The following is a 25,447-nucleotide window of genomic DNA, read 5'->3' as shown; positions in this document are numbered from 1 at the left end:
ATAGTAGGTGTCTGTGTTCATACTCAATTGGTTCTTTCTCTGAAGGTGGGTAGCATTTTTAATGATGAATCCTTTAGAATTGTCTTGGATCATTATATGGCTAAGAGCTAAATCGTTCACAGTTGCTCATCATACAATATTGCTTTTACTGTGTACAGTGTTCTCCTGATTCTGTTGATTTCACTCTGTATCATTTCACATAAGTCCTTCCAGGTTTTGCTGAAAGCATCTTGTTCTTCAGTGAATTACCAATTGATGGGCATCTCCTCAATTCAGATAGATAGACAGATAGATAGATAGATAGATAGATAGATAGATAGATAGATAGATAGATAGGTAGGTAGGTAGGTAGATAGGTAGATAGATAGGTAGGTATGTAGGTAGATAGGTAGATAGATAGAAAGATAGACAGAGATAAATTTCCAGCATATCTATTAGGTGACTTCTTTTTTTTTAAGTCATCATTGGTAATACATTGCTTATGACCACCAGTCAAGTGGCCTTTGGGCTACCAGAAATTTATATTTCTCCAGAGATTCTAGCCTTCCTTGGTTTTGCAGCCTGTGAACATTTTTAGTGGGGAAAGCAAAAAGATGAGTTTTCTCATTAGAAAGCAGGAGCAAAGAAAAGTCCTCATTATTATGAAGGTGAATATGCACCATTGACAATTCTAGAAAGAACTGGGGTGGAGAGGGGGATGAAATCTTAGAGAGCTTCCTATGTGAACTGGAGAATTTAGTCTGGAAGAGATTCTGCAACTATTTTGTTAGAAAAACAAAGTCATTGTTTCCTAGAAATGAATGGTTACCTGTAACCCACGTCACATGGCCTAGGCAAATGGTCAGCTGAGCTTTTATTAATATTTAATTCAAATGATCTCATCAGTAATGGTACTTTAGAATCCCGTTAGCAGCAAACAGTCATCCACCCAGGCTGCTGATTGACACCATTTTTATTTCATAAAATGACACCAGTTGAGCTCAGATGAAAAGTTCATAATGGCCTTTATTTACATTTAATTAGCACCTCTCTCCATTAATATCCCATTTTATCAATCTAATGCAACCTTAATGCAAAAAAGGATGTGAATTCGATATGATAACAACATGTACCTGGGTGTTTTAATTAATCTGTCTAAACTGAACATGCCACTTCAAATTCATAAAGACCAAGCTTCACGTTACCCCCTTGACGCCCCATCATATTAATTGGCTTCTATGACAGAAAATGATCTTTATATTATTCTAACTGCATAGCAGACATTATAACCCCTGTTGCTTATGATGAGCATGGAAGGTAAACACAAAATCTGCCTAGGTGGAGAGTAATGGGAATTCACACAGCTTTGCTGCCCCTACTTTTCTTAACCTGAACACTTCAGCTATTAGAAACATCGCAGGGTGGGGGTAGGGGAGGTTTCACTTTGGGGTTGATTTCATTGTAACATTTCAATATGAAAGGAAAGTGGGAGGATGAGAATTATAATTTAGTCTCGGATACGATTTATTTTTCCTGAATGTGTCTGGAAGTAGTCTGTGTAATGATCACTTGTAAAGTTTTTAAATGTTTTGTAATTTATGATGTACAGTAGGGAAATCTACTTTCCTCCCTCCTGGATGTGGGGACCACGTAGCTAATATGTGTCTAAAGTGTAATCCAAACACAGGTCTCTTCTTCAAAACCAATTGAACGAACTGTGGCCTTAGATTGAGGAGAGACCTGGTTTCAAATATCACCTGTGACACTTGCTAGCTGTGTGACTCCCAGGAAGTCAATCAATCTCAAAATTTGAAGAGTGACATGTATTTGCACCTTACAAGGTAAGTGTATGATTTTACAGACAATAAAGCTGAGACTCTTGGTTTTAAGAGGGCAGAAGGCATATTTTCCTACTGCACATCATGAATTACAAAATATTTAGAAATTTTAACCATTATCCTTATAAGGAAGATTTCTAGACATCAGAAGGAAGCAATAATCATTGTTATATTTTAAATATTTACCAAAGTTACTTGAGACAGCTTCTCTGACTACCCTTTCCTGTACTGCCTGCACTTTCATTCATTCTCCCAACTCACTGGTCAAGGTAGAGGAGTTCATTTACTCTTTGCCCTCCAATACCACTCCCTCTATCACCATCACTGTTATGTTAATTGGATTTAAGATCTTCCCTGACCATTAACGGCTCTTCACATGGAGCCCATTAAGGGACGCTTGCTTAGGGGAAGGCTGCTTGTAGGAAGGCTTTCACACCTTTTTCTAATTTCTAATTAGGCACTGAGTCACAAGGGTTGTGATGCCTTCTGGCTTTGAGAACACACATACTCTGAATTGGTATTTTGCTTTGGGGACTTGCTTTTGAGAAGGCCTTGTGATTCCCTGGTCAAGACTCTTAAGTAGCCTTTGACTGCTCAGATGTAAAGGGTCTCTCAATCCAGAGATGTATATAAAGTATATAGGTAATATTGTTTTGATTCAGGCAGTAGAACCCTGTCTCTTGGTATTTGTTTCTCTGCTTATATTCTCTGTTTGTATTTTTTCTGAAGTTCAGGGTACTGACTTTTCCCCTTGAACTAGGGAATGTAATTTAAAATAAAGATTATTGACTCTTTAAACAACTATCTTTCCTAGTAAAGCAGATCTAAGAACCTACACTAGCAGCCATCCTGGTATGCTAGGGTACTTGCTGTTTCAATCACTCAGTAACCTTTCTTTCCATTCATATTTATCACCCAGTCAAGATTCTGGAAGTCATTGCCTAAATCTCCAGGATACTCTCCTTTCATCCTCAATGAATTCAGTGTCTGGCTCACAGTCATTCCTCCCCGGCTACTGCTCTCATACTGAAGGAACTTTATCATATTTAATTATGTTCCATCAAATACCCAGACTCCCAAGTATTGAACTTACTCGTTTCTCATGTCATATACCTCTACTCTTTCATAGGTAGAAGCATTAATAGCCATACCTTTGATCTTGTCATCACCTGCAAGTATTCTGCATCCATGTTCATGAACTCCGGAAACTCCTTTATCTAATTGTAATCTGTTTATTCTTCCTCTCCTTTTTCCTTGAAGCTGCAATACCTGTTCTTTGTTCTCACAATGACCTCCAATCTTTCTACCCCTTTATTCTTTCTCTGACTGTCACCCCTGCATCCCTGCATTGATTCCATTATCTTCCCTTCCCCTGACGAATCATTTCAATGTAGCTTCCTCTTCTCTTAAGTCCTTTTCTTCCTTGTTCTATTGGTGATCTTGCCCTGCCAAATCCTAGCTTTGGATTATTTCCACCACCTGATGTTTTGCTTCCTATTCACATCTTGCTAAATAAAGTGGGAGAGAATAAGAAAAAAAAAACAAAAAACAAGCTGACAAAGTTCTTTAAAGTTGGTTACATAATATCAACTGGGCTCTCACTGCTACTAGGTAATCTAGGTAATAGACCTACTATCGCACTTACCATAGAATTTTCCTAAACCTTTTCATCCTGCCTTAGGCCTCCCATAATTATTCCTTCATCTATCCTCTCAGCTAAGAATGTTACCTCATAATTCACTTAAAAAAAAATGTGGTCATCTGTGAAGATCTCCTTTTTCTTTCATGTTCTTCATCTCATAATCTAGATGCCTTCTGCCACTCTCTTTTCCTCACCTTTGTTTTATATGAAGAGGAGGTCAAGACAAACCCTTCTACATGCATAAGTGACACCATTCCATCCCCTTTTCTCTAGCAGACTGCACACTCTATCACCTTTATTCCTTCACTAATATTCTTTCACTAATACAGTAAACTATTTTCTATAGTTTACTCCACTGTTGTCTACAGACATGTCCATATCTCACCCATTCTCAAAAACCTCACTATTCCATTTTTAATAGCAACTCTGCTAGAATTCTCCTTTTGGGCCCTAACTCATAGAGAAGATTGTCTTCCATAGATGTTTCCACTTTCTTTCCTCTCACTCTTTTCTTAACTCTTTGCAATATGGTTTCTGACTACATTATTCAACCGAAATTGCTCTATCCAAAATTGCGAATTATCTTTTAATTACCAAATCTTATGACTTTTTCACTTTTCATATTTATCTTCTTTGTTTATTTTCTGATACTGTAGATCACCTTCTCTCTTGATTATCATGACCAGTGTCTTGGCTCCCCTTACCTATCCCACAATTCCTTCTCAATTTTCTTAGGTAAATATTTATCCACATCATACCTACTAAGAGAAGGCTCTGCCAAGATTCTATCTTAGGTCCTCTTTCTTTTTCACACAACATAATTTTGCTTGGCAATCTCAGCTTCTGTAGATTCAATTTTCATCTCTACACAGGTGACTTTCCGATCAACTTGTCCAGCCAACTTCCAGTCTTGCACTTCCATGTACCTATGGACATCTCAAATTGCATGATCCATAGCTATCTTTAATCTATGTCCAAAACTTAACTTGTTATGTCTGTACAAAGTGAAGGGAACAGAACGAGGAGAACATTGTGCACGTTAACAGAAGTACTGTACGGTGAAGAATTGTGAATGATTTGGCTATTCTCAGAAATACAGTGATTCAACACAATCCCAAGAGTCATGATGATAAATGCTGTCTGCTTCTACAGTAAGAACTGATGCTCTCTGAATACAGATTGAAGCATACTGTTTTTCACTCCCTTCCTTCCTCCCTCTCTCCCTTTCTTTTTCTTTTTTCTCTTTCTTTCTTTGTTTCTTTCTTCCTTTCTTCCTTTCTCCCTCCCTCTATCTCTTTTTTTCTTCTTGCACAAAATGACTAATATGGAAATATTATGATTGCACATGTATAATCTATATCAAATTGCTTACCATGTCAGGGAGTGGGGAAGGGAGGGATAGAAGTTTGACCTCAAAACTTTAAAAAAATGAATGAATGTTAAAAATTGCTTTTACATATAATTGGGGGGGGAATGAAATCTTATTCTTTTTAAAATACACTCTATTTTCTAATTATGTTTTCACTAGTTGTTCCTAGGCCTCCCTCTTCTCTGCCTCTTTCCTTCCTTGGCTTGGCTTCCTTCAAGTCTTAACTAAAGTCCCACCTAATATAAGAAGCCTTTCCTCCTCAATCTCAATGGTTTCCCTCTGAGATTACTCACAATTTATAACATAGACGTGTGTATATATATATATATATATATATATATATATATATATATATATACATATATATGCATATATATGTATATATATACACATATATGTACACACATATATACACATATATACACACATACATATATATGCATATATATACATATATATATATATCTTGTTTGTACATAATTGTTTGCATATTTTCTCTCCCAGTCGACTGTAACTTGCTTGAGAGGAGAAACTGTTATTTGACTCTCTTTGATCCCTAGTACCTAGCATAGTGCCTTATATACGGTAGGCACTTGATAAGGACTAGTTGACTGACTTGAGATTGTTCCATATTGGATTGAATCATACAAAGATATAATCTGATGGCAATACCTGGCAATTTGCCAGTGTTTAATAAATTTGGATCAATTTCATCTCAAAACCTGGTTTCTTTTTAATATTGTGTCGTTTTCCAGCTACTTTTGTATTTGCCTTTTACTTTTATTTTAGTAGCCCTACTAAAGACCCTTCCTCAGGGATGGACATGGGCTGAGAGTGTTCAAATATAGTGGGAGGGGGTGAAATAAATTCTCTATGAAGCTAGTCTAACACAGTAACTTTAAATATGCATGAATCCACCTTAAGTAATCTCTATAGGCTGATTTTTTCAACATATCAAAGAAATAAAATACAAACACATATACACACACACGCACACACACACACACAACTAACATTGAGAACTAAAGAGTAAACAGAAGTATAATTTATCACTTTAACAGTCAAAACATACTCAGCTGTGATTGTTATCAGATCCTAACCAGGACACAGTCTTTCATCTAATTAGTAAACAAATCAATGGATTGAAAATAGAAGTGGTGATTATAGCCAGTTCCTGAACTTTCATTGTGATAGATTCAGAAGAAATGGAAAATGCTTTGGGTGCTCTATGATATCTTACTCTTTGGAGGCTGACACACCCTACCCAAACAGAGTGATTATCTCAAGGAATGCAAATGAATACTGCCAAAAGCAGATTATACAGCTTCTTACTAGGCAAAATCCAATCTAATGATTCAAAAAGCAATTGTCTGTTCAATTTAATTCTTCAAGCATTTGGTATGTGCCAGGGACTGTGTGGTACTGGGCATACGGATCCAAAACTGGGACAGCTGTTTTCCTCCTTCTTGCTACTGGTAAGACACAATATGAATACAGATAAATTAATATAAAATATTAGATAAATACCTTCTAGTTTTTCTCAGAGGCACTGACAATTATGTGAATGCACTGGTAATCTGGACGCATTTGGGCAGAAGATAAAGCTCAGAGGGGATATGATATCTGTCTCTATATATGTGAAAATCTCTCACATGAAGGAAAGATTCAATTTGTTATGTGTGAGGCCAGAATACAGAAATGGGGGTAATACGTAGAAGTTGCAAAGAAGCTACTCTAGGCTTGATATCAGGGGAAAAAGAACCCTAACAAGTATGTAAGGTGCATGCTATCTATGTAAGATTTCTACATTCACATAGGAAAGCTGAACGTATACTCAGTTAACTCGAGGGGAGTCATGGATACTTCTATTACCTTGCTCACTCCTTACCAAACAGGACCTTGTTACCTGTCTTGAGGGGAACAAAGGGGGCCATGAGGATAGCCTATCAGTTTTCCTCTAAAAGAAAGGGGCAGCATATTAGAATTGCGTATATTTGCTCCCTCCAAATATTGCTGCTTTGGAGGCATACATTTTGGAGAGGAGGTTGAAATCTCTAGAATCCCTGATCTCTATTCTTCAAGTGAAAATGTAACCCAAGATTGAACTCAGGAGCTTGATTCCTTCCCTCCAATATCATAGCCAATATTGTATAAGCTTACTTATCTAGGAAAATAACAAATAGAAATTGGAGAAGATCTACAGATTAAAGTATACCAGAAACTACACCAGGGCGAATGGTCTACTTTAGTGAAATTATCCACAAACTTTGCTCTCTACCTAACTTCCCTATTATGATCAAGGGTAGTACCATTATTCCAGTTCCATATCTTTGCCACCTAGGTGCCATGTTTTACTCCTCACTCTCCCTCATTCACCCATACCCAAAATGTGGTCAAATTCTAGTGTAATATCTCCTAAAAATATCCCCTTTTCTTCTGTGCTACCACCATGGTAGCAACCCTTGTCACTTTACACCTTGACAATTTCAGCAGTCTGTGGTGGGTCTAATGCATTCAAGGAAACATTCCCTGGAGTCTCTAGAAAGGCAAACTTGAAATCATGGACATGTTGGTTTCCTATACTTGTCTGCCTTACAAAGTCCATTTGTCTCTGCATGTGTCAAGAACTGGTACCCAAGAAAGTCTAGAATCACATGGTTTCTCTTTCAAAAGAGAAATGAAGAATGCTTCTCTTCTACATACATTGAACCAAATCTGCCCCTCATCTCCTCATTCTGTCCTCATCCTGGAATTCCATTCTGGAGGATGCATTTATTATAGTTTGCCCCTCCTCACCCATTTTAGTTATTACTAAAGGTAATCAAATATAAACTGGGCTTGAGAGGCCATGAATTCCTCCTTCCTCATAATTCTGCAAGTAGAGCTTGGAAGTGAATCTGTTATAATTGGGATTCCTTTTGGGTGTGGGTTGGATTGGATGGCCACTGGGGGCCTTCCAACTATCAAATTCTATGATGTTTTAACTGGGTAAATGATGACAGCTATCTTTTGAGAGCTAGCAGTTGAACTGAACCTTAAAAAATGTCTGTGTTATCCAAGACAGTGAGATAAGCTCTAGGAATAGAAAGAAAGAAACTTTTCAAAAAAATGTTAGAAACCAACATTGCTGATATTCTCCAGCCCATTAATGGGGGCGTCTGCCCAATCTCAGTAGAATGAAGGCTGACACAGGGTGCCACAGAAAAAAAATATTGCTTCTCTTCTCTGGAGTGTAAAAGCCAATTTTGTGATATTACTAATCACTGTCCTGTCAGAAACTTAAGGTCTTCTGTGAGTTAGGAACCAGATACATATTTCCAAAACACATTGTTTATTTTGAAGGTTTATTGCCTCTGTTACCTGTTTTACTTTATTTTATTCATCCTTTTGATAAGCCATTTATTAATTGCTTATGATGTGCAAAATACTGTTGTAGGCACAGCTAGAAATACAAAAGTTGTTTAGATGTAGGCCCCACATACATGGAACTTATAATCTAGTGTATGGTGACACATGCACCAAATTTGAGGGTGAAATCTATGATGTCTTTGGTAAGGGGAACTCTATCTACCATTGAAAATAGGTATGAACTCTGCAACTCAGTCTTAGACAGTTGTGTAGACCATTGACAGGTTGTGTCATGCCTAGGGTCATAGAGACAGTATGAATCTGAGGCAAGACTCAAAATTCACTTAACCTCTTGAACTCTTAAAAAGTATGTAGCAGATTCAGTAGAGGATTCAGAAGGTCCATTCTAGTTCTAAAATTATGCCATTAATCAAGATGCTCAGGTCAATACAAAAGTACAAATCTAAAGACAACTGCTAACCTATTTGGAAAAGTATGTATAAAGGGGTCTCCCTCCTTGAATGTCTTACAACACATGGACCATTTCCTAGATTCTTCTAATGTTAACTTTTTAAAAATAGTTATTTGTGTTCTATCTCTGCTCTATTGTCAATTCCCTAAAAGCCCAGACATTAGATCTCAGGATTTAAAGGTGGAAAGGACCAAGAGGACATTATGTACTGTAACAACAATATTGTTTTAAGAACAGTTTTGAGTGACTAAATCATTTCAGCTATTACAAATACTCAAATTAACTACAAATGACATATGAAAGAAGACTCAGCATCCAGAGAAAGAACTGATAAAGAGAAATATGCATAGAATGGTTTTATACACATACATACACATATTTATACACACATCTATCTATGTCTGTCTATCTCTCTCTCTCTCTATCTATCTCCCTATCTACCTATCTATCTACCTACCTGTCTATCTACACACATGTTTGTGTGTAGTGGTAGCCATCTCAGGGGTGTGGGAATGGAAGAAAAAAAAGAGAAAAAAAGAATGTTATGTGATTACTTCATTATATATTCAAATTACTAGTAAATTGTACTTAATAGATTTGCAGTTTCATAGAAAATCATCTTTTTTTCTATTCTATTCTATGACTATGGAAATGATTAAGTTCATAATAAAATGAAAAAATAGAAGAAAAGAAAGTACAGGTTAGCTAATCCAATGTAATTTTCTGAACAAGTGAATTCATGCCTGTAGAAGCTCCCTGCCTTGCCCAGTGACAACCAGGTAGTTGTTCCTAAGAGAGGGAGGATTCCAATGAATGTTTATGTCTCCCTCTAAGTACCCAGCCCAATGTCCTTAATTAATAAATGTTGGTTGTATGTGACACTGGCTTTATTATGCCCCCTTTTTGCTCATTTTCATTAGTTTTCTTTTCCTTTTTTCAGATGATTTCACTAAAATGATCAATTTACAACCCTCAGAGTCCCAACTACACAAGTAATAAAATACAAACCAGAAATTTTAAAAGTGATTATTTCATGATATATTAAGTCAAATTGAGAAAGGAACACAGATAAGGGTTAGGATTATTTTGGCATCCTCCTCCTTCCCCCCTCACCCCCCCACCATGTGGAAATATAACAGCTAATAAACAGCTGTTGAGTTGCTTGATCTCACAAACATTTCTTTTTCTCTACCTGCTCACACATAGGCACCTTATAACACTCACCAACTTGTACACCAGCCTGGTTCACTGACATTTCCCCCAAGAGGAGAAGAAACTCTAGACAACACTCACAGCTCTAGTCCTTTTCAGGCCAGAGCAATTAAATGACGTGTGAATTGTTATACCCAAGAACAGGCTTGGGTTGTGGTAGGGCCAGATGGAGGCCTCTTTGGGATTCTTCAGTATTCAGTATTCTGAGCTGTGGCATTCACTGAAATGAAATATTCTGGCCTATGCTCTAGCATTTTATTACCTGTCACCAAAGTTTACTGGCACCACTGGACTGCCCCCTCCCTCTGCCTACACCCCCACCCAGAAAGATGACATTTTGAAACACCATTGCAACTTGGAACTGTGTGTCCACACTGGAGTGGGGTTAAGAGTTTTGCTCTGCAGTGGTCACACTGAATATCTGACCTATACTGACACAGTTCCTAGTGTATATGACTATGGAATAAATGATCTGCTCTACGTCTCCCCTGAGATTTTGATCTGTTTGATCTCTTGTGGGGTGTTTTCGGCATCCTCAGGTGGGTTTTTACTTTGATTGAGAAACCTGAGAGATTGTATTTAAATTTCAGGGATCCGAAGAAAGTATGGACACGATACACAAGTGGAGAGAGAGCTAGAACAATCTAGCTTAATCAGCAGTTATCTAAATAAATCATCTCCATTTTCCCAATAGAATGTAAGCTCCTTGATTGTGCTTTTTAAACCCTTGAGTAAATTCTTTTTTGTTCTTGTAGCTCCAGAGCCCAGCAAAGATCCTGGCTCCTAGTAGGTATTTAATAAATGCTTGTTGATTGAATGCTTTATCGAAGGATGATAATGATCTCGTAAATGACAAGTCCTCAGTCCTCATCCTTCATGACCTGTTTGCTGTGTGTGACACTGTCAATCACATTTTTGTCTTTCATACTCTCTTCTCTCTGTTTCTATGTTCCTGCTCTTTTGAGGTTCTCTTCTTACCTTGCCTTACCAATCAGTTCTCAATCTCCTTTGTTTGATCATCATCCAGTTTGAAGTCATAACCACATATTGTAGATGTCTCCCCAAATACTGTCCTTGTCATTCCTCTTCCCTCCCTTTATATTAGGTCCCTTCATGACCTAATCAGTCACTACAGATTCAGTAATCATCTTTATTTAGATCATTCTCACATCTGTCAATCCAGCCCTCATTTCCCTCCTGATTTCCAGTGTCAAATTACTAACTGCTTATGTTTCATCTCAAACTAGATGTCCCATAGAAATCACAAACTTGACATGTCCCAAACAGATATCATCATCTTTCTCACTAATCATGGGTGGAGGACCTGCAGCCTCAAGGATGCATGTGGCCCTCTAGGTCATCAAATGTGGCCCTTTGACTGAATTTAGACTTCCTCACCCCTTCCTTCGAAAGTTATCTACTAATGTCAAGGGCATTATTATTCTATCAGTCACCCAGGCTTGCAACTTAGGTTGTGACTCCCCAATTCTTGCCTCACTCTCAACTCTCTACTTCCACTTACCACACATATCCAATATGTTGATGAGTCTTCTTACTTCTACCTTCACATATGTCATATATGCTCCCTATTGTTGGTGTGACACAGCCACCATCCTGTTACAGGTCCTCCTCATGCCTGGATGATTTCAATAGGTGTTCTAGCCTCAAGGGTTTCCCCATTCTAAGATATCCTTCTGTCAGTAGCTAAATGATCTTTGTAAAGCATGGAGCTGACCATGTCACATCCCAAATCTGCAAACTCCAGATACTTAAGTCAAGAAGCATTGTTATAATCATCTTTTTGACTTTTAAAGACTTTCACAACCTGACTCCTTACTGCTTTCCCATCTTTATTATAATTTACTCCCTTCTTTGTACTCTACAATCCACTAACACTAGCTTTGCTGTTATTCTCACACACCCACCCACCCCCACCCCCCCACACACACATACTTTATCTCCTGAAATCATGGTTTCTTAAAGACCATTCCCCATCCCTGGAATACGCTTCTCTCTTCCCTCTGCCTCTGGCTTCCATATCTTCATCCAAGATTTGGTTTAAATCTTATCTTGTACAGGAGGACTTCCCTTGTCTTCCTTTCTCTCATGTCCCCCATTGCTGTATCTTGTATGCTTGCGTGTTGTCTCCACTTTATCATGTGAGTTCCTCACTAGTGGGGGCTATATTTAGTCCTAGCGTTTTGCATAGCAATTGACACATAGGGCATGTGAAATAAATGTTTATTGTTGTGGCATGACTTGACTGATTGAGTAAATGAACTATCCCCAGCAGATAACTTGGGTCTGAAGAAATCAGTTCAAGAGACTGGACATATTTATCTTGGAGAAGAGATGACTCAGAGAGTATGACAGCTAATTTTGAATGGTTGTCATACTAAAGAGATACTGTGAATAATATCTAGCATTTATATAGCAGATCCTTTGTGCCAGGAACTGTGCTAAGTGCTTTAAAAATATCTCATTTAATTCTCACAACACCCATGAGATAGGTGCTATTAATATTCCCACTTCATAGTTAAGGAAATAGAGGTTAAATTACTTCCCCAAGGTCACACAGCTAGTAAATTATCTGAAGATAGATTTGAATGCAAAGTCTCCCTGACTCCAGATCCAGCACTTTCACCATTGAACCATCTAGGTTAGACTTGTTCAGCTTAATCTCAAAATTCAAAACTCAGAGTTATGAATAGAAGTTCCCAAGAGGAAAACTTAGGCTTTATGTAAAAGAAATTCTAATAATTAAAATTATCCCAGACTAGAATGGGCTTCAGCCTACAGGCTTAACTGGTTTTCTTTCTTCCAAGGAAAAACTCATAGGATGACATGGATGGGTCAGTATATTAGGAAATGATTGTGATGTAAAAACAAAAGGCATCAATAAACTTTAATTTTTAAACATTGCTAAATTTAAGAAAAAAAACAATATCAACATTAACCCAAATTGTAGGACTCTTGGCTCTTAAAAATTGTTTTAATCGGTATATAGGCTATCGATTAATAATCAGTTTTTCAATGAACATTTGTTAATGTCTCTGCATCTGTTTTCTTCCTCATTTTTTAACTATAACAAGCTAGTCTTCTACTCAATTTTAAAATTACTGTTCTAAAGCTAGTGTGGCCACAGCGTGTCTACCAGTTCAAACAATATTATCTGTAAGATGAACTTCGATGTTTGCTCTCTCACTCTTTGATGAGAAGTCACAGAGACAATCCACTTGAAGAAGGGAAAAGATGTCATGAGATAAACCTACATGACTTAGAAACAATCATGCTATGAATTCACACATTGCTTTTCAAAATAAATCTTCATGTCCCTGAATCAATATGACCTGTCCTGAATACAGGACTTTAACTGTTGCTGAAAGAAATTTGAATTAAACTGCAAGCCAACAAACATTTGTTTACATTTTTACTGTGGACCAGCCCGTAAGCTACATGCTAAGGATAGAAAGACAAAAGGGAAATTTGCCCTTCCCTCAGGGAACTTATCTTCTGATTGTATGATATAATATTGTATGATATAATAATACATAACCATATGTATATCTGTACTAAGTGAACAAAGGAGAAGGGAATAACTATTAAGTACCTCCTCTGGGTTGGGCACCGTGCTAGGTTCTTTGCAAATATTTCCTGAAATCCTCACAACAACCCTGTGTGGTAGGCGCTGTTATTATCTCAATTTTACAGTTTGCTAGATATTTTGAGAAGGAGAGGAGGACTAAGAAATAGAGTGAGATAGGGAGAGAGACTGGGTGGGAGAAGAACTTTATTATGATCAGGAAAATCAAATGGGATTTATCAGAATGATGGCCTCTAAGGTTGAAAACAACATCACCTTTGATTATGATTTTCTATATTCCCTTTCTAATGTAGATGTAACCATAGAAGAAAACAAGAGAACTTTATGGAGAGTGACATGGACAATCTGAGATGGAGGTGGAATGCAAAAATAAAAATGAAACCAGACTATCAGCACCTGGAAATCTAGCTTCTCAAAGGAAAAGTGCACCAAAGTGAACAGTAAAGAGACATACGAGCTACCCTAAACTTTAATAATGGCATTCAAATCTCCATCTCTGACTTGATTATTAGTATTAGTATTTTAAATTCAGAAATTTGGTAAATCACCTCTCTCCATCCATCCATCCATCCATCCATCCATCCATCCATCCATCCATCCATCTATCTATCTATATCTATCTGTATTTTTCCATGATACATTTAAATTTTCTTTTCCTTTTTTTTTTTTTTTTTTTGCAGAGGAAATTCTTTGAGCTGCTGTCGTTAAATTAATTATTATGTGTTGTGAATAGAATGGGCCTGGAAGGAGTCAGGCTCAGAGAAGAACTTGTAGTTTATCCAAACCACTATCCCATGGAGGTTTTCCCATCAAGAAATCTCACTTTATCGCAGAAGGACAAAAGGGGAGCAAAGCAGGCTGGATTTTAATTTCAGACTGTAGTATGGAGACATGTGGAATAGTTGGTGATGTGTGCCTTCATTTTGATGAGCTCCAGTAATTTATCTGGCATTTCATATGGGGCATTTCAGTATTCAAAATTGACTCTGTATTGAAGCATTTTTATGTGAGTGACACCCTTTCCGGGACATTCATTCTGCAATATTTAATTAGTGCATTCTCGTGGCACTTAAAACACCATCCAAATAGGTGTTTTTATTGGTAGTTTCCACCATAGAGGAACAAAAATAAACACCAGTCTCATTTCCATCATATTATCAAGAGACTTGGCTGCAGACAAGCATCTACTGTGATCATAAGCCAGAAATGCATCTCAAATCCCATTCAACATCCTGGAAATTCCACCCTTAATATATTTGTAAACACATTGTCATAAAATCAAACTCTTTGCTTGATGTTGATGCCACATCACTTGACAATTGTGTAGGGGACCTGAATCTAGAAAATGTAATTTCCCTGTTGCTTACCTTGTAAAAAACTCTATTTTTAATATCGACTGGATATGAACTGGAATGACTGTGACAACTTCATCTCAAATGCACCTGGATATGGCTTTATTTTGAAAAGTTTTGCTTGTAGGTGAACATAGACATAATTCCCAAAATCAGACTGGGGAAGATGGATGCCCAAAGAGTTTCTTTTCAGGTTATGAAGTTGATGATTGTGAAGAAGTAATTTTGCAGTATGCTGAATATAGGAATAGTGACCAAAATACATCTCTCCCCACACAGTCTGAACAAGAAAAATTGTCCTTCATATATATCGTTAGAACCAAATTTCACAAGTTCTTTCCTTCATTCTATCATGTATTCCTTCCTTCCTTCCTTCTCTCCTTCCTTCCTTCCCTCCTTCTTTCCTTTTCTTCCTCTTTCCTTCCTTCTTTCCTTCCTTCCTTCTTTTCTTCCTTACCTAACTTCCTTTATTCTTTCCTTCCTTCTCTCCTTCTCTTCTCCTTTCTCTCCTTCCCTCATACCTTCCTTCTATCTCTTCTTCCCCTTTTCCTCTTTGCTTTTGCTCTACTGATTTTTGCTCTATTGATTAGTTTCAATTTATCCCATATATGCCTACTTTATACATAGCTCTTTGCCTTAGATTGTAAACAGTAAAGATTGTCTCTTCCCTTTCTTTATATTACCCAGTGCTTAACATTGTGTCTGGCGTGTAGTAGGACTGATTAAATTCCTTCCTTTCCTCCTCCTCCTGTTTCTTGTCCTCCTTTTCATCTGCCCTATCTTTTTCCCTTATCCAGTCTATATCCCTCTGCCTCTGTATTGCCCTTATGGTCACAGTTACCTATAATGTTCACATACATGACAGAAGTGTGTATGCATATGGAATAACCAGTATCAGAATCTAAAGCATTCCGTTTGCTGTCTAATGCCATTTTTAGAGCTGATACAAAATGAAGCCAGAGAGCTTTTTTCTTACATCTCTTTAAAGTTATAGCAAGAAATGAGGAAACACACACACACATACATATAATCTTCAATATAAAAAAGGATAAATTACTCCAACCTGTCAACAGAAAAGCACTTGCCTCCTAAGTATTTATATTTCTTTTATTACACCATGGATTTAGATTTAGAAATGTCCTTTCTGAGCTACATTATTCTAATGCATCTTAGAAACCACTGATGTACCACAGAGCAGCAACATTTTACCTAGAGCTTTATGAAAATTAAATTGAAAGCAACTTTGCCCTTAATGATGAACATCTCCAGTGTTAATAGTCACCAATAGACATTCATTTTCTCTCTGCACAGGGTCTAATTCCATTATAATAATAAGTTTAAACCCTCAAATGACCATCCCTCATTCTTTATTGACTAGTATTCAACCCACATTTACTAAGCACCAGAAGTAGGTTGAGGAAGATTTATACAACATGGTCCCAGTCCTCAAGGAACTTACAATCTAATGCAATGAGGTTAAACATGTACATAGTGCACCAGAATAATTTTGTACATGTCAAACACATTCTTTGAAGGATGAGAATAATCCCATGGCATAATGAGACCAATCCCTGCATTAACAGGGTATATTTCAATCTAGACCCCTGTCCTATATTGGGACAACATTTTATGAGAGCATCCATAGAGTAGTGGCAGGGGGCAGGTCATGGGATCAAAAAAAGACCTGAATTTAAAATTTTGCTTTTGGGGTACTAGCTGTGTGACTTTAGATTATCACTCACTGCAGTGTCAAATCTGTACCAGTAAGGGAAATTCAACATCATAGTTTCCTAAACTGATGAAATCAGGGTGGAACTCCTTTCCACAGACAAACATAGGCATAGACCCACACAAAGTATGTTGTAGACTCCTGTGTTGTACTTATGACAAATCATCTCATAAAATATTAAACCTGAAAGGAAATTTAAGATATCATCTGGCTAACCCACTTCCTTTAGATATAAGGCTACTATAGCACAGAGAGATTAAGTGACTTATTCCAAGATGCAGTAGAGTATCAAATGCAGGATTTTGAAGTCAGTTCTCTGGTTCTCCACATCCAGCATCACTCTTTCTATGACATAGCTAAAAGCTAAATGGTGCAGTTGATAGAGTATTGGGCCTGGAATCAGAAAGATTTAACTTTAAATCTTTGTCTGAACCATGAAAGTCACAAAATCCTTCTCTGTCTCAGTTTCCTGTTCCATAAAATGAGGATGATAATAGCATGTACCTTTTAGAATAGGAACTTAATAATAGGAATAATAGGAACTTCCCTGCTTACCATGCCACGTTATTTTGGGCAAGGAGAGCTAAAAGGGTTTACTGCCAGATAAATAATTATTTGGAGCTTATAAACAGGATATGAAAGATGGCAAACTATTTCATTGTATTTTCACAGTTGTTGAGGTAGGAGAAAGCTGTATATGAAGATAATGTTGAAGATTTGATAGGTTGAACAGAGAAAATAAAGCTCTACCCCCTAATAGAATGTCAATTAAGCAAGGAGAAAACATCTTTTCTTTTCATTTTGACATTTAAAAATAACCCTGATCCAATACCTGACAGATATGAAAATAAGAGATTAAAAAAAAGAAATATGAGAAAATTTTATTTGCTCTTTCTGTCTTTTATTCATGGATGTTTATACAGATCCTTCACATACTGTTATTTCTCAAGGTTAGGACATTCAAACTAACATTGGCAGAATCATTCAATTTCTTGAACCACACATGCTCCTGAATTACATTGCTAAGGTTTTATCCAGTTCATCTTTCCAGAACAAGTGTGATAGGGCCAAGTAGAGAGACACTTGCATGGGGTGTTTGGTGGTTATGGCCCATCTATACTTGTTCAAGTATTATAATCACTTAACTCCTCATTTCTAATTCCTTATCTATTAAATCCCTGGGTTCCAAGACTTTAACTTGCCTGAAGGAAATCAACAATAGTTGCTAGGTAGATTATGCAAAAGTTTATCAATGTAGATGATTTCCAGGGTGAGGAAATCTGTGGTGTTGAGGCAGCATGTAACCCTGTAGGTCCCCCTGTGTTGGTGGCCCTTTAATTGATTCCAAACTTCACAGAACAAATCCCCTTAATAAAAGGATTTGTTGTCAAACTTGGACTCAGTCAGAAGGCCATACCTAAGGATCTAGAAGGTCACATGTGCCTTCGAGGCTGCAGGTTCCCTACCTCTGAAATCCATCTTTAAAAGGGAATAGCACAATATTCAGCTTCTATGGAGCTCCAGAAGGCTCATCTGTTTTGCATTAAAAAAAAAAAAAAAAAAAAGAAAGAAAGAAAAAGCTCCCTTCCCCCTGATTAGTTGACACAAAGAAACTAAACATCTCTGATTTCAGCATTCTCAAAAGGCCAATTTTCCACTTATTTCCAGTAAATATGACTTAAATATATGTTTTTAAATCGTTAGTGACTTCTCTAACAGAAGGCCCTTCATGTTAGAGAGTTGTTGGGTTTTTTCCCATAAAAATTTACATTATATTAACAAATAAGTCTAGGAAAATATTCACCCAATATAGCACTGCCAACAGAATTGGTAGGGTCTATGGCAATTAACTCAACATGAATATTCAGGTCCTGTTTCAAATAATATGGTATTAGATTTTAATTATTGCTTTTATAGACTTAAATCTTGTCTCCTAACTCCAGGTTTAAAAACACATGCATTTTTCTTCCTATTGGGCTTTATTAATTTTTTTATTAAATCAACTCATGCACTGAATACTCAATAAGGTTTGTTTGTTTGTTTTTCAGAATGATGAATTTGCAGACACTTGCCATTCATAAGAACAAGAAATTTGGAGGTATTACCATTTAACATTTCTACAGTAAAATTATTAAATGTTTTCTCACGTGCTCAGTAACTCCGGCTTCTTTGTTTTGTCTAAGAAAGGTACAATATATAAATGACTATAGATATTTCTAAAGTTTGGATGAAAATAAGATTCCACCTCTTCCTTAAATACTATTGGAATTTTAGATGTCCAGCTCAGATTTCTCATGTCAATCAACTTGTATAGTGCTCATTGTTTTTATTTCTTCAAGGCAAAAACAACAAAAAAACTTTTCTTTTAAATATTTGGAAATTCTTACTGATGGCTTTAATGTTTTTTCTGGACAATTTTCTTTTCATCAAAAGCCCTTGTCAAATGATGTTCTGTCAGGTGTTTGATTTATTGAAAACATATGTAGTCTCCAGTTTCTAGAATAAGATAGTAAAAAAAGATTCATTCCATGGTTATTTATTAATTATTTTTTAATTGAAAGACTCTGTTAGGTGCTGGAGACACAAAAATAAAAGCAAAACATGCAAGTAGTCCCTGCCCTCAAGGTGCTTACTTTCTCCTGGAAGAAGAAAGAACTGGAACAATTTAGTGCAATTCGAAGAAATAAACGTGATAATTACCTGCTAGGCACTAGGTATTCAAGCATAAAAAAACCAGTTACTACCCTTGAGGAGTTTTATTCTACTGGGTAAAAACTGGAAGATAATTAAATTGAAAATATATGCAAAATAGAAACAAAGTAATGGGGAGTGCAAGAAGAGAGAGACAGAGACAGAGACAGAGACAGAGACAGAGAGATGCTCCCTTCTGATACATTCCACTAGAGAACATGTGTGGGTGTGCTAGACTTTGGTAATGATGAATCATTTTTCTTTAACCCCTTCAGCTCTTCAGAGTCCATTCCTCCCCTTACCACATGAGGTAGGTATGACTATTATTAATTTTCCTCTCACTTTACATATGTGAAAACTGAAGTCCATAGATGTTAAATGGCATGCTGTCAATCATATAAGTAATTAATTTTTATACTACAGTCAATGCTATACTCTGGGCTAATTAGTCATTTAAGCCAATTTTCTTGACTCAAAGGCCAGAAGTCTGTCCACAAGCCTCTGCTGCTTCTCAGTAGACTTCTGATGAAATCCTAAACTGTGGTGTAAGGGGGTGGGGATGGGGGGAATGAAAAAAAGTGCTGGAATCAGACTTGAGTTGCTGTCCCAGTTTAAATATTTGCAAGATCCATGGCCCTAAGTAAATGATGTCCTTTTCTGAGCCTCACTAGCTTATTGCTCTGTAAAATATTAAACATAATACATAGACATATGTAGCAGATCATAAATACAATATAATTTGATATTGCTCTAACAATTAAATGTGTCATAAAGACTTCCCTAAATTGAGACTGAGATGAAGTTAGACATTCCAAGAAGCAGAGATGAGTAGACCATGCATTATAGTAGGAGACAATCTTAGTCAAGTATGAAGGAGAGACAGAATATCCATATTAAGGAAGAGCTAGAAGACTAGTATGGGTCAAACAGAGCATATGGGAGAGGGGAAATAATAGTCAATAAGTCCAAAGAAGTTGGCTTTGACCAAACTGAGACCAAATCTAACAGCTAAACATGCTATTAATTAAAAAGCCTGCTTGTATAAAGAAGGGAAATTCTATTTAAATATCCATAAGATCAATAAACTCGGGGCCAGTAACAATTATATGAGGAGGGATACAGATGCAAAATGTATTCCTTACAAACTTCCTCTTTCTGGTTTTCATAAAGAGCTTAAGTATTATACACCTCTAGAATAATTTAATAGCATAACCTCCAAATTGTAAGGAGCCTTAGAAGTTATCTAGTGACAAGTGTTTGCTTGAAAAGGGAATTTTCTTTGCAACATCTTTGACCATGCTTCAGGTAAAAAACATCTAACGATGGGGAACTGGTAATTTCGTGAGATGGTCCGTTCCACTTTTGGATAGCTCTAGTTGTGAAGAAGTCCATACTTGTTTGTTTAGTAATTAGCTAATCCATTTATCTATCCATTTAGTTAATTATTCATTCTTTTATTGTTTTTTTTTATTTTTTATTTCCTTAAAGCAAGAAGAAATCTGTGTAACTGTGGTATCTATTTCTCCATAGGTTTGCCCTCTAGAATCAAGAAAAAAATAAGTCTACTCCCTCTTTCATATTACATTTTAAGGATTATGCCCAGGCCCTCTATGTCTTCATTCTTCCTCAGGCTGTATACCTGACTCTCTGGATTTTTTCTACCAGGTCTCTATGAGAATCCCCCCATTCTCCTTTTCAGCACTCTTTTGATATGTTGTCTTCCTCCATTAGAAGGTAAGCTCCTTGAGGACAGGTACTATATTTCTGCTTGCAACTGTATTCCCTGTTCTTAGCTTAGTATTTGGAAAATAGTATACACTTAATAAAAACTGGTCCACTTGCTTGTTGAATGAAAAAAAAAGAACCTTGTAATTCTGAGAAGGTGAAGAAGTGAATTTCAGGTCTAGAACATAGCTTTTGCACAAGCACGGAATAAGGTCATGAAATGATTAGAGAGAATCAAAGGGGCTATTTGAGCTGAAATCTAAAGCAGACAAAGGAGAGTAATTGGAATTAAGTTAAGAAATGCAAGAAGTAATATTGTAAAGGGCATCAGTGCTAATCTGGACCACTTGTTTTTCATTCCAAAAGCAACAATGAGTAGCAAGAAAGTGACATGATGTACCATGTTATCTAAGAAGATTGTTTTGGCAGTTATGGGAAAGATATTATTCATCTTGTCCAATTAATTTCACATGTGTCCACAGCAGTGCATCAGAAAACTTTTCTTCTTTATTTTACTAAGGTCTGATCACACCTTGAGGGCATAGTAGTGTGGCACTCCAAACTTCTGTGCCCTCTTTCTTTCCCTGGTGCCTTTTGTTTTATGTGGCTTAGGTGCTACCTTCTTCAAGTCTACAGAAAGGAAATATATCTCACTTATCAAATATTTAACTAGTGAGGGAATGCATTATCTGAGTTTTCCACCATGTGATGACCCTGTTGAGCTCTAGTCCAACAGTTTCATCAGAATCTCTCTGGCATTTTTGTGAGCAATAGCCTCCTTAAAAGTCTAACATTTCTTACTTGCTATCAGATGGCAATCAGCCTGGAGATGCCTAGATTACTCTTCTCACCAAGAAATACATAACTTCAAGTGTTGATGTTAGACATATCCCAAATTTAGATAAGGAATGATATAGAATTTTGCTTCAAATGTAAAGTTTATGTTTTGTTTTATTTAAAAATATTTATTTTTAACAATCATTTAAAATGAGTTCTGAATTTCCTCCCTCTCTCTCATGACGCCCACACTTGTTGTGAAATTAAGAAATATGATGCCAGTTATACATGTGAAATTATGGAAATCACATTTTCAGATTAACCATGTTGTAAAAAAAAAAAGAATAAAAAAGAAAAGTGAAAAAAAATTTGGCTTCAATCTGCATTCAGACTCCATTAGTTCTTTCTCTGGAGACGGATGGCATTTTTCATCATAAATCCTTCAGAATTGTCTTAGATTATTTTAGAGATCAGAATAGCTAAGTCATTGACAGGTAATCATAGTGAAATATTACTATTACTATGTACAATGTTCTTCTCAATTGTCTTTGCATGAATTCATATAAGTCTTCCCATGTTTTTTTTTTCTGAAACCATGCACCTTATCATTTTTAACACAATAGTATTCCATCACAATCACATGCCACAACTTGTTCAACCATTCCCCACATTCACAATTCTTTGCCACCCCCAAAAGAGCTGGTATGATTTTTTTTACAAATAGATAATTTTCCTTTCCTTTGATCTCTTTGGGATACAGACTTAGCTGTGGTATTGGAGGGTCAAAGAGTATTCTCAGTTTTTCAGTCCTTCAGGGATAGTTCTAGATTATCCTCCAAAATAGTTGGGCTATTGTGTACTTCTATATATTTTCCCCTCTTTGAACCAATTTAGATGAGGTTCAAGCATTCCCCCCCACCTTCTTCACTGTAAAGAATCTTCCTTGTGTCCCTTTTTTGTGAGATATTTTTTGCCATCGTTCTCCCTTTTCTCTTCTCCCATTTTACCCTTCCTTCTCACATATCTATTTACTTTTACATCATCACAATATAATTGACTCACTTTAGTATCCTCTTTCTATGTATACTTCTAAATGCCCCAATGATAAAGTTCTTAGTTGTTACATGTATTATATTTCATGTAGAAATGTAAATGCTCAACTTCATTGAGTCCCTTATGATTTCTCTTTCATGTATATCTTTTTATGCTTCTTTTGAGTCTTGTATCTGAAAGTCATATTTTCTACTTAGTTCTGTTCTTTTCATTAGGAATGCTTGGAAGTTCTCTATTTCATTAAGTATTCATTCTTTTTCTTGAAGGATTATATTCAGTTTTAATGAATAGGTCATTGTTGATTGCAATTCTATGTTCTTTACCTTTTTGGCATATCATATTTCAAACTTTCTGTTCCTTTAATGTGAAAGTTGTTAAATCTTGTGTGATCCTGACCATGACTCCAAGATATTTGATTTGTTTCTTTCTCCCTACTTGCAATATTTTCTTCTTGACATGGAAGCTCTGGAATATGGTTATAATATTCTTTGGAGTTTTCATTTTAGGATCTCTTTCAGAAGGTGATTTCTGGATTATTTCAGTTTCTATTTTTCCCTCTGTTCAGGGATATCAGAACAGCTTTCCTTGATAGTTTCTTGAAATATGATGTCTTGTTTCTTTTTTTTTTAATTGCTCATGGATTTCAGGTAGTCCAAAAATTCTTAAATTATCTCTCCCAGATCTATTTTCCAAGTCAGTTTCTATATGTGTATATATATATATATATATATATATATACATATATATATGTATATATATATACACATACACACATATATACACATATACATACATACACATACACACACATATATATGTCTATATCTATATATAATAGGTGTATATATGTATGTGTATATGTATATGCTTCTATATATACATGTTTCTATATAAAGATATATAACATTTTCTTCTATCTTGTTTATTCTTTTGACTTTATTTGATTGTTTCTTGATTTCTTGCAAAATCATTAGCTTCCATTTGCCCAATTTTAATTTTTAAGCAATTATCTTCTTCAGTGAATTTTTGTATTACTTTGCCCAATTAGTCAATTCTGGTTTTTATGGAGTTCTGGGAGTAAATTAAGGAGAAAAGGGTGAAAAGCAGTGAGATAAATCTGTGTTTCTCTCGTGGACATTAGCCTGACAGAAATCACAGAAGTAAAAATTGTCTTTGGCAAAGTTCCTTTCTTCTCCCAGTTTCCTTCTTTGTCCATGCTATAAAGTGAGGATCTCTTTTGCAGTGCCCTCAGAATATCTTGTTCTCTGGTTGATGAGTCTCTAGACAACACAGCAGTGAGGGTATTGGCCATCATAGCTAAGAGTCTGACTGCTTTTTTTGTAGCTCAGGGATTGCTGGAAGACCAAAACTCAGGTTAATGGCCACCCCCTTGCTGCATGTTGATTAGCCTGTCTTATGTGCAAGGGCAGCAGAAGGAAAAAAGAAGCAATCAACCCTATATTCCACAACTTGAAGATTATATCACTTCAGATTCCTTGTAAGCTAAGAACTGTCTAGATTTCCTGTCCTCTTTCTATCCAAGAAAAGATTGAAGCAGTCTCAGTTTCCAAAGGGTCACAAATTCAGCAACCCTCAGATCTTGGGTTTCTTAGATTCCCACAAGGATGAAAATGCAACAAAAGAACATCAGAGACAGTTGTGTAGATCTAGTGCTTAGCACAGTTTCTGGCACATAGTACATAATAAATGCTTATTGATTGATAAATCAACTGACTAAACATGGATGCAGAACCAATAGATTGTGCTCTAGTTAGACAGTGGGATTCCCTAAATCTTAATGGATTGTTTGGCCTTCAACTCAAATCTGTATGGCTTTAAAAAACACCATCCCTTCCTCTCTTCCTCCTCCCACATCAGCATCAATTTATTTAAAAATCTCTTTTTCTCTAGTTTTTATCCTAGATCCTTACAAGTCATACAGCCTCATGATGCAGAATCCATTTACTCAGTTTTTTAATTACCTCTGAACTCACAACTTTTCTTCACCTTCCCAGCTGTACATTTTCCCCCTTCCTGCCTATAAAAACTTCTCTATTAGCCAAGAAGAAATAAACATGAACAATTTAAATGTGTGATTTCCCCATGGATTCAGGCTATAATTTGTTCTTTTTAAATGCATCAAAAAGGGGGTTTTTTCCAGTTTTAATGGGAACTTACTCAAAAAACAACATGCATTTAAATCAAAACTTTGAGGTTTGCTCCATTTTTAAGCTAAAGAACACTGCCTCAATATAGCTATGCTTTTACATGGAAGGTTGAAATATTCCAAAAAATTCATTTTAAAAAGTCACAACAGACTTATGACTGTTGTCATGTCTCATCACCCTTTACTTTCACCAAAAAGACAAGATGATGTATGGAGAGTGGTGAGCAATGCATGACATATCAAACAGCATTTACTAAGATACCTTTGGGAGATGATATTTAGAAGTGGCTACACTTATTTGGGGAAGGGGCAAGAATACTTTTAAATATGTATTTCAAACAGAGGATTCCCTCCTACTCAGTGTCCCCAAATAATTTTTTTTGTTAGCCTACCTTTTTGGTGACTTTCGATAAGGTAAGATGTGAATCTAGCTTTTGATGCATACCATGTGAACTATTTCTCAATAATATACAAGTTATTCCTCCCAGT

At 36.3% G+C, this 25,447-nt stretch overlaps 1 long non-coding RNA gene across 1 annotated transcript in view; it reads left to right on the top strand.

Moving 5' to 3' along the window:
• Positions 1 to 25,447, top strand: part of LOC140529870 (uncharacterized) — a 59,268-nt gene that overhangs the window by 11,886 nt on the left and 21,935 nt on the right. The window contains exons 2-5 of the long non-coding RNA XR_011975713.1: positions 13,758 to 13,904; positions 18,594 to 18,643; positions 19,512 to 19,546; positions 20,767 to 20,970. This is a non-coding gene — a long non-coding RNA (uncharacterized lncRNA). The remainder of the gene's footprint in view (positions 1 to 13,757; positions 13,905 to 18,593; positions 18,644 to 19,511; positions 19,547 to 20,766; positions 20,971 to 25,447) is intronic.

The sequence above is a fragment of the Notamacropus eugenii genome, chromosome 2, assembly GCF_028372415.1.
Source record: "Notamacropus eugenii isolate mMacEug1 chromosome 2, mMacEug1.pri_v2, whole genome shotgun sequence".
NCBI classification, from domain to species: Eukaryota; Metazoa; Chordata; class Mammalia; order Diprotodontia; family Macropodidae; genus Notamacropus; species Notamacropus eugenii.
This window is presented reverse-complemented; position numbering and strand designations above follow the sequence as displayed.